Source organism: Periplaneta americana, chromosome 14, assembly GCF_040183065.1.
Source record: "Periplaneta americana isolate PAMFEO1 chromosome 14, P.americana_PAMFEO1_priV1, whole genome shotgun sequence".
Lineage (NCBI taxonomy): Eukaryota > Metazoa > Arthropoda > Insecta > Blattodea > Blattidae > Periplaneta > Periplaneta americana.
In genome coordinates, this window is record NC_091130.1 from 66999859 (window position 1) to 67009547 (window position 9689).

Below are 9689 nucleotides of genomic sequence, written 5' to 3' on the forward strand. Positions count from 1 at the left end.
AGAAAATGAGTCCCTAGATTCCTCCGAGAATAACATTTTAAACTTGTTAAACTGATCATAACAGTACTTAAAGAGCTACCGGCGTAGCTCACAAGCAGACATTCTGATGGGGGTAGATAAAAGTCTTTTTTCACCATGTTAATAATGTCAAAAGAAGTGCTTATACCAATTTTGGCCACTCGACCGCAAGGGGCGTAAAAAGTAAGTTACCCACAGGCCGTTAATAGAAAAAACACATTTTCATTGGAAAGATTTATTAAAACAGATATAGCAATTGTTGAGCTATTTTCAACATATTCCCCAACGGAACTGTAACATTTGTCATATCATGAGCTCGATATATCATGAGATTGACGGCTGTTGTCCACACCTGTGGAGTAACGGTTAGCGCGCCTGGCCGCGAAACCAGGTGGCCCGGATTCGATTCTCGGTCGGGGCAAGTTACCTGGCTGAGGTTTTTTTCCGAGTTTTCCCTCAACTCAATATGAGCAAATGCTGGGTAACTTTCAGTGATGAACCATGGAATCATTTCACCGGCATTATCACCTCAATCTCATTCAGACGCTAGGTAATCTAAGATGATGATAAAGCATCGTAAAATAATCTATTAAAATAAAAGAAATTGACGACTGTCAAACGCTGGTTCCGATCCCAAGCGGTTGACTTCTACGACACAAGGATACAAAAATTGATCCCATTGTATGACAAAATGTCTGAATTTCAGTGGGATATGTAGACATACAGCACAAAAATTGCTGCATCTGTTTCAATAAATCTTTCCAAGCAACTGTGCTTTTTTCTGTAAACGGCCCCAGGAAAAATCACTTTCTGGACGGCCTCGTGATTACGCTCGAGTGGCCAAAATTTGTGTAAGCATTTCTTTTGACGTTATTAACATGGTGGAAGAAAAAGAATTAACATTTTTTTTATCTCCCCCATCAGAATGTTTGCTTGTCAATCGACTAAGGCTTGCCGATCCGGAGTTGCGCTCGAGTGCGGGTTCGATTCCCGCTTGGGCTGATTACCTGGTTGGGTTTATTCTGATATTCTCAACCGTAAGGTAATCTGTGGCGAATCCTCGGCGTCATCTCGCCAAATACATCTCGATATCATCAATACCATCGATGCTAAATAACCAAGTAGTTGATATAGCGTCGTTAAACAACCAACTGAAATAAAAATTTACATAAAGAGCAGATGTCATCGCACAGCCTAAAGTTACCGGTAGAATACGACTTTACATAAAAAAAGTTGTAAGACGACATTTAACGAATTCAATCTTGATGATAATAATACTAATACTAATACTAATACTAATAATAATAATAATAATAATAATAATAATAATAATAATAATATTAATGAATCAATAGGTAAGATGTTGTTGTGTACACTAGAGTCGAGTTCCATTGCATGACGTTTATTTCATACTACAGCTGTGGTAATACGCTAATGCATGGTAGGTCTACTTATATTTTAAACTAAACATTACGTACATGATTTTATTTTACAGCTGTATATTATGCGAGATGAAGCAGATAAATAATAACTGTTTGTTTCTCGTCCACATCAAGGCAAACACGTGTTTACAATATAAGCCTAATATATTGCCTTACACAGCTGGTAGTGTTTTGTGAGTAACAGTAAGTTAATAAGGCGCCTGAAGTAATATGGTCACCTTAATTTGAATTAATTTTTTCATGACTGTAGTATTAGTAGTACAGGGACATCATTTTATTTTTACTTCAATTTTTATTGTATCTGAATTTTTGAATGTACTTCACTCCCACCCCCTCTACTAGTAAACTTCCAATGGTTCTCCACACAGAACAGAGGACGCGTGTGCAGTACTGAGTTACTGAGTATAGTACGTTCCAGAAATATGTTCGCGTTTTCCAGTGACGAAAGAGTTTTCAATATTGAATCATATTTCCGCACAGGTATTGTCGTCCGTTTGCCTACGTCGCATCCCGGTTTCCCCCACCTGCTTCTGTTCGCCCCTCTGTAAAGTCTAGTAGCTCGGCTGTCTTAGCTCTTTTATGAAAACATTAATTTCTGTTAGGAATTGGACGTCTACGTAATATTATACAACTGTTTAAAATAACTTAAATAGAAGGGCCGCGTTAAGTAATTAACTGTCACGTGATTACCCCTCCTTTCTACGATCCTGCGACATAACCACTTGGACGGACATTAGATAGCATGTCTGAGTAATTTTTTCTTTTCGAATCGGGCAGAAGTGAAGATTGAATTTACAGTACGTAAGGTACTCTTTTATAGAGTAGGTACAGAATTATTTCAACATGAGTTACTAGTACGAAGGACGAAACTGGTAATTGGAATTAGGTACAATAGTCTATAGGCCTAGTACGATAATATGCACAAAAGAACTGAAGCCTGTATCGAAATGAACGGCCACCATTTTCAAAAACGTGTTTAACTATCCATATTATGATTATTTTTCAATTTAACTTCATTCTCTATATTGTACGCTAATGTGCTGTAGACAGTATAATATACACTGCATAATGAATACGTCCGAATGGATAGCTCAATTCGTGAGTAAAAACACTAAGTGTTAATAAAGTACTGTATTTTGATTAAACAAAAACCTAATGAAAATTATCAAACTCAAAATCGCGATACTTCCTAGTTTACGTAAATGGATGAACTACTTTTCTTCCCTCCTATACCTAGTAGAGTTATTTGTATTTTACGCCAGTATCATCGAACTCCAGTCGTGGAAAGGGGAGCAAGCGGTGTTTCCGGTTGTAGACCTTAATCCAAGGATATAGCCAGGTTAATATTAAAAATGTTAGTAAAAATAAAATGATGTCCCTGTAGTATTTATTTATTTAACCTGGTAGAGATAAGGCCGTTAGGCCTTCTCTGCCCCTCTACCAGGGTATTATAACTATAATATGAACAATAAAATTACTATTAACATTAAATTTACAATTACAATAAAAATTAAAGTACGACAAGATTACCTGATTAATGAGAGCTAGACATTTTATCATAGAAGTTAAGAACAAAGAATATTTTTGTATTTACTGAATTACAAATTAAACCTACAATAACAAAAATCTACAGTAATGAAATGACCGGATATTGACATATTTTGTGATAGATTAAGAGAACTATTTACAAGAAACCATATCTGAACGAGTCTCAATTACTGGCCAAGTGCCTAGTAAGTTTGCGTTTGAATTCAATTTTATTTCGACAGTCCCTGATGCTAGCAGGTAACGAATTCCAGAGTCTTGGCAGGGCTATTGTGAAAGAGGATGAATATGAGGAGGTGCGATGGGATGGTATTGTTAGTATTGTTTCATGGCGAGAGCGTGTGTTCAGATTATGGGGGGAAGAAAGGTAAGTGAAGCGAGACGACAGGTACGAAGGAATAGAAGAGTTCAAGATTTCGAAGAGAAGGAGAAGTGAATGTAAATTTCTTTTCTTATCTAGTTTAAGCCAACCTATTGTTTCCAGGGATGGGGAAATATGATCATATTTACGAACATTGCTTACAAAACGTACACACAAGTTATGAGCACGTTGAAGTTTCGTTTTGTTGTCGCTGGAAAGGTCAGTCAATAAAATGTCAGCATATTCAAAATAGGGAAATACAAGCGTCTGCACAAGGGGCTCTTTTTAAGCAAGAGGGAAGATGAACATTTATCCTTTTTAGCACATGAATAATAATAATAATAATAATAATAATAATAATAATAATAATAATAATAATAATAATAATAATAATGTGATATTCTCTAAATAAAAAAGTTCATGTGTTTGCATGAACTTTAATTCTTTATGCATAGGCCTACAAAGAAAAATAATCCAAAACTTTTCTTTAAACCAGAGTGGTTTGTTCTTTACATTTTGAAAAATTTTACATTCTGCAGGTAATATGCCAATAGGAAGATAATATGAAAAAGGAATTAACTAATCAAAGGACGACCATATAATTTCATCAGGCGGCAGACATCGAAGTTTCTAGTTCATATATCCTAATGACCAATACCAAACAGTACCTTCCTTCTGTTATTTTTGAAACGACAGTAGGCAGCCACCTAATTGCTCTTGGCGTGAATAACAAATTATCATATGAATAATTAGGCTCATGATTCATAGCATTATCCAAATATGTTTTCAAACCCGGAAGGGCACTCAAACACCTTTATGCTTCACAGCTTGAATGTTTCCTAGCCAAAGGCACCAGTAGTTGAAGCCGTAACAAAAATCATCGTTAATGAATGAAAAAGCCTGTACTTGCCATAACCTTGTAGAACACCGCGGCTCTTGTAAAACTTTGTTCAAAGAACAAATAATTTTCAGTTCTCTCCATAACTATTATAGAGTGTGTCCAGAACCAGTGTGTATATAATTATAAAGATTTATTCAAATAAAATTCTGACTACCATTCATTACCTTATCCTAAGCAAAAATGCCATTACTAGAGCCCGGAAGTTAGGCAAAATACCTTTTTAAACTGAGTGTATTTATGAAAGACCTATTAGAGATAAACAAGTTTCTACATATTCGGGGACGATAGACCCAATTTTTATTTTGCCTGTTTTAGATCCCGTTGCCTATTTTAAGATTAAATGCCTTTTTTTTAGCCTTTTTACGTCGTTATTGCACATTTTCTATATTTTTAATGCATTTAAAATAAACCGCACATAAATTATATCAAAAAACAAAAAAGAATGGTTGTAGAAATTAAAAATATGTATTCACCTCACAAAAATATTTGCTGAGAATTTTATTCTCCAGCAATACATATGTTTCCAAGAAGTCGTAAACTTTTCTCCCCTTCCGATTCCATCTTTTATGTCACTTAACAAAGATTTTCTGAAATAAGTTGTTTTAAGTTTGCTCCACTCACTTCAGTAGAAGTAGAAAGATCTTTTTCCACCATAAAAAACGTTCTCTCTGACACTATGACTGTTGATAACTTAAAAAAAGCATCTTGCTGTGACATATAACCAAGGAAAGTGAGTACCGTGTAGGATAGGTTATTAAGTATTTGTATATTTTTTGTCTGTTTCCATGAATAGTAAATGCCTATTTCACTGCCTACTTTTACTATTTTGGTGTCTATATGCCTACCTATTTTAACCAAAATAAATGCCTATTTCACTGCCTATTTTTACTATTTTTAGTGCCTATATGCCTGCCTATTTTAACCAAAATAAATGCCTAAACATCCGGCATCTAGCCATTACTCTCTTCCAATACACTATGTAACTTCTTGAGTCACCTCCTCTTTACTTGTGTTCCGAAATTTTTAATTCTATTCCGGTCAACATTCGCAACTAGTCATCAAAATTTTTGTTTCGAGATTCACCAAAACACCATCTAGTAAATAACTGCAATTATAAGCTGGACGAATACTTGACAAAAGATGTACGAACTAATGCTAGAGGAGAGTGGGGTTTTCCTACGCAGCGGATAATAGTACGTACCTAAGTTTTAGGATGTGGCAGCGCTCTATGGCCGTGTTCGGTGAGTTAGTCTAGCGGCAACATCGATAACGTCAATAGTCGAGTATTCGCTGTAATGTTTATTCAAGCACTTCCAGTGTGTCAGTCGATTTGTTTGCAGTTTTCTTATAATTTTGTGGCTTCATTCTGTTTGAGGTAAGTAATACGAGTATGTATCTGGGTGATCTGGATTTCATTTAATGTGTACTAAAAGTACAACTAATTACCTGCTAACTGGAATATAACGATCTTCAATTACTTTGCTTCCATGACCATTTAGAGCTAAACTATTCTAATGGCGATAGTTGGGATATTCGCACGCGCTTATTCTTCCATTTCTGTTCCTGCGTTCCAACATTCCATCAGAAAGAAAGGATTCTAACAGTAAGTGCCAGTTTTGTGGCGAACTCGTAAAGACAATGAACTCTGGTATCGTTGTTCTAATACAAATGGAAAAAAGTACATAAAATGTCTAAATTTATTTGAAATTATGGCATTTGGTTATACAAACTTATTAAATTATTGTTTATCAACGTTGTGATGAAGTTTGTTGGGATAACTTCTATTGGAGTGCGCTTGTAGGTGGGTTAGTAAAAGACCTAAGTCGTTTAAACAACCTAGGGCTGCCAATACTTAAGTTTATTAATCAATCTTGAAATTATGAAATGAAGATGATGATGATTATTCGTTGCCACGTGAGCCACTCGTCGCCCTCCCCAACACTTCTGCTGACTGCAGAGCTATTATAATAATGATAATGATGCTTCTCCAACGATCGCTCCGCCGTTTTATCGGCTCGCGCCAGTGATGCTACGGTGACCTTTGAAGTCCGCGTGATTCGCGTCTACACGATGGCGTACCCACGCTGTGGCCAGTGCGATGACCTGCCTTTGGATTTTGACAGATAATCCTTTAGTTATTAACCCTAGTATATACATGACTCAAACTATAAATTTTAGGTAAAGTCTGCACGAGATATGAGGATGAAATGCATTTTAGATTTACAGTAGTCTATTAATGATTAATCATACAGAGTCATGTTCTTCCTGAAGCGCTTCCAGAAGGACTTTTGTACATAGAAAGTTTTTCTTTCAGTAGGACAGATTCTTAAACAATATTTTCCATACGCTATTCTTCTAGCAGGACGTTTTTCTGTAACGTTCTACCGGCAGTACGCAAGTTATGGGTCCTGCCGGTAGTACCCTGTTGTCCTGCCAGAAGGATGTATTATATATTTTGTATTGTTTATTTATTATTTTCAATACAGTTTACATTAGTTTTATTGACTTTGTAAATAGAAAGAGAAAAGTAGTAAATTAATAATTTTATTTATTATTTTCAATACAATTTACTTTAGTTTTATTGACTTTGTAAATAAAAAAAGAAAAGTAGTAAGTTAATAATTTTATTTATTATTTTCAATGCAATCTACATTAGTTTTATTCACTTTGTAAATAGAAAGAGAAAAGTAGTAAATTAATTTTATTTATTATTTTCAATACAATTTACATTTACTTTTATTCACTTTGTAAATAAAAAAGAAAAGTAGTAAATTAATAATTTTACTTATTATTTTCAATACAATCTACATTAGTTTTATTCACTTTGTTTATTTATTATTTTCAATACAATTTAAATTAGTTTTATTGACTTTGAAAATAGAAAGAGAAAAGCAGTAAATTAATAATTTTATATATTATTTTCAATATAATATACATTAGTTTTATTTGTAACGTTAGGATGATAACTGAATAAATAAAATTTTGTTCAATACATATCAGGAAAATAAATAATATACATACATGTGTGAATCATAATATTTTCTTATTTTATTTCATTTTTTTTTTAACATATTGTTTTTAATACTTGGTTGTGAAACAGAATACAATGCCGGATATTACTCGAGATTATTCAAATAAATTTGTAAGTAAATAATTTTAAAATATCATTTATATGATTTGACTAAGTCCAATGAATACTAACTTTCATGAATTACGCAGGAATTCCATTCTGAATGTGAAATGCAAAACAGTCACGTTTAGTTTGAGGACTACACATAATTGCTCTTGGGCCACAAGCAACACAAAAGTAACTAGCTTTTTGTTGTATCTTCTTGATTCTGGAGCAAAAAATATATTTTCTCTGGATTCTTATTGTTTCTTGTCAGACTTTGAGAAATTATTGGCGTTAGAAGAAGTGCTATGTTAGTTATGTCTGAGGCACGAATCCACGTTATTCTGTTATCAATATTTCATTTTATTTTAACAAGTTTCCCACGTACCTTCAATATAGTTCCTTCACAAACACTTTCAGACCATGTATCACCGAAAACAGACTTGCTCCAAGTGTTATTTTCATCTTCATCAAAGAGAATTGCTTTAGCGAAAACTCGCGCACCGTCACGGAAAGAATCCGCCATATCTCAGCAAAAATATGTCGTAACAACTTTTTTTTTGCGCTAATAGGGTAAGAAACGCTCTTGTCAGTGTTCTAGGTGAACATTCTCTCGGCAGGACAGGAAATCCTATATAATCACTTGAACTTTGTAAGACGATGAGGACATCCTGTCCTGCCGGTAGGACGCTGTACGATTAATCATTAATAATGCCACTTCAAACATAAATTACAATCATACCAATTATAATCATACCAATTACAATCATACTAATTATAATCATACCAATTATAATCATACCAATTATGTCCCTACAGTAAGTGGGCGCTTATCACAACGTTATTTAAATAAAACAATGTACTAACTTTGTGGGTCCCGAGAGTTTTAATGTTTAATATTCCAGAATAAATAGTTTGAGAACCGCTGATATAGAGACAAGCACTATCTTAGATAATTTTCAGACGACCAATATGTGCGCTGTAGTTATAGAAGATGCAGAAATGTGCTGGGTTCCTTGCCATTAAATTACTCTTTGTCGAGACATCACAGTACAGAGGGAAGAAAACATTTTAAGCATGATTTTCAACTCCAGTGTTTTCCAGTACTAGAGCCATCTCCAGTATTTAGGTGGCTCTGCAAGTAGTCCTATATATTTAAACAGAACAGGTACATAAAAGGTATATAAAATACATTTGAAGAGGACAGGGGAAAAACAATCAAGTCACAATTCTCTTAAGGGGGAAGTCATTAATTTCAGTAAGGCATTTGATACAGTAGACACGGACCTTCTATTATGTAAATATTGTGAATTTTATTAGTTACAACAATGTAATTTATTCGTCACAACAATAATTCCTTTCTACAATTCGCCTTAAACGCCCTCGACAACAATTGGATTTTCACTCAACACAGTATTCGTTATAGCACTCCACCGACGACAATGACAATTTACTTGGACTATTACGCACAACAATGAACTGTTAATCTTAACTAATATTTACAAAGCACTATTTACAAATCAGAACTATCGGTTCTCAGTTCACAGTTCTTCTATCTCAGTCACTCGAGTTCACAGTATCTCGAACCACAGACCTTCAGAGACAGTTCACTGTACTCGAACTCGGGTCCCTCCAACTGTGGTCCACTGCACTCGAACTCAGGTCCCTCCAACTGCGGTCCACTGCACTCGAACTCAGGCCTTCGGATGCTGACGCAGATGCGGACGCACACTCGAGTCGAACTCCGGCACACAAGTCTGGCTTGCTTGCTCTGGCTTACTCACTGACGGAATAACTGAAAACTCTAAAACTGCTGTCGTTCCTTCGCGACCGTAATTTATAACCACAGCGACGTAACCTCGAAGGTTCCACGCGTCTCTAGAGATGGCATTCCAGAGAAATCCAGAGCCCTCTCCTCTCTACCAGCACCAGATGCGCGCGCAAACTCGTCGCGTTGACGTAATACACCCTCTCTCTTCTCTCCACCGCGCGACGTCACTCAATGTTCCGTGGAGCCTGTGCGATCTGCTTTCATGCGGGACGCTGGTCGTGAGTTCGAATCTCACGTCGCTGTCACAATATTGTAAATTAAGACTACTGAATCTTTCTGAAAGTTACGTTACTTGGTTTGAATCCTACCTTCGCGAACGTCAAAAATGTGTCACTGCAAGCATTATTCTACAAAATGGTGTGTCATGAAATCTGGAATTCAACAAGGATCAGTTCTCGGACCTTTACTCTTCATTAACTATACTAACGACGTGACTAAAATGATAAAGCACTGCAGATACCATATGTATGCTGACGACT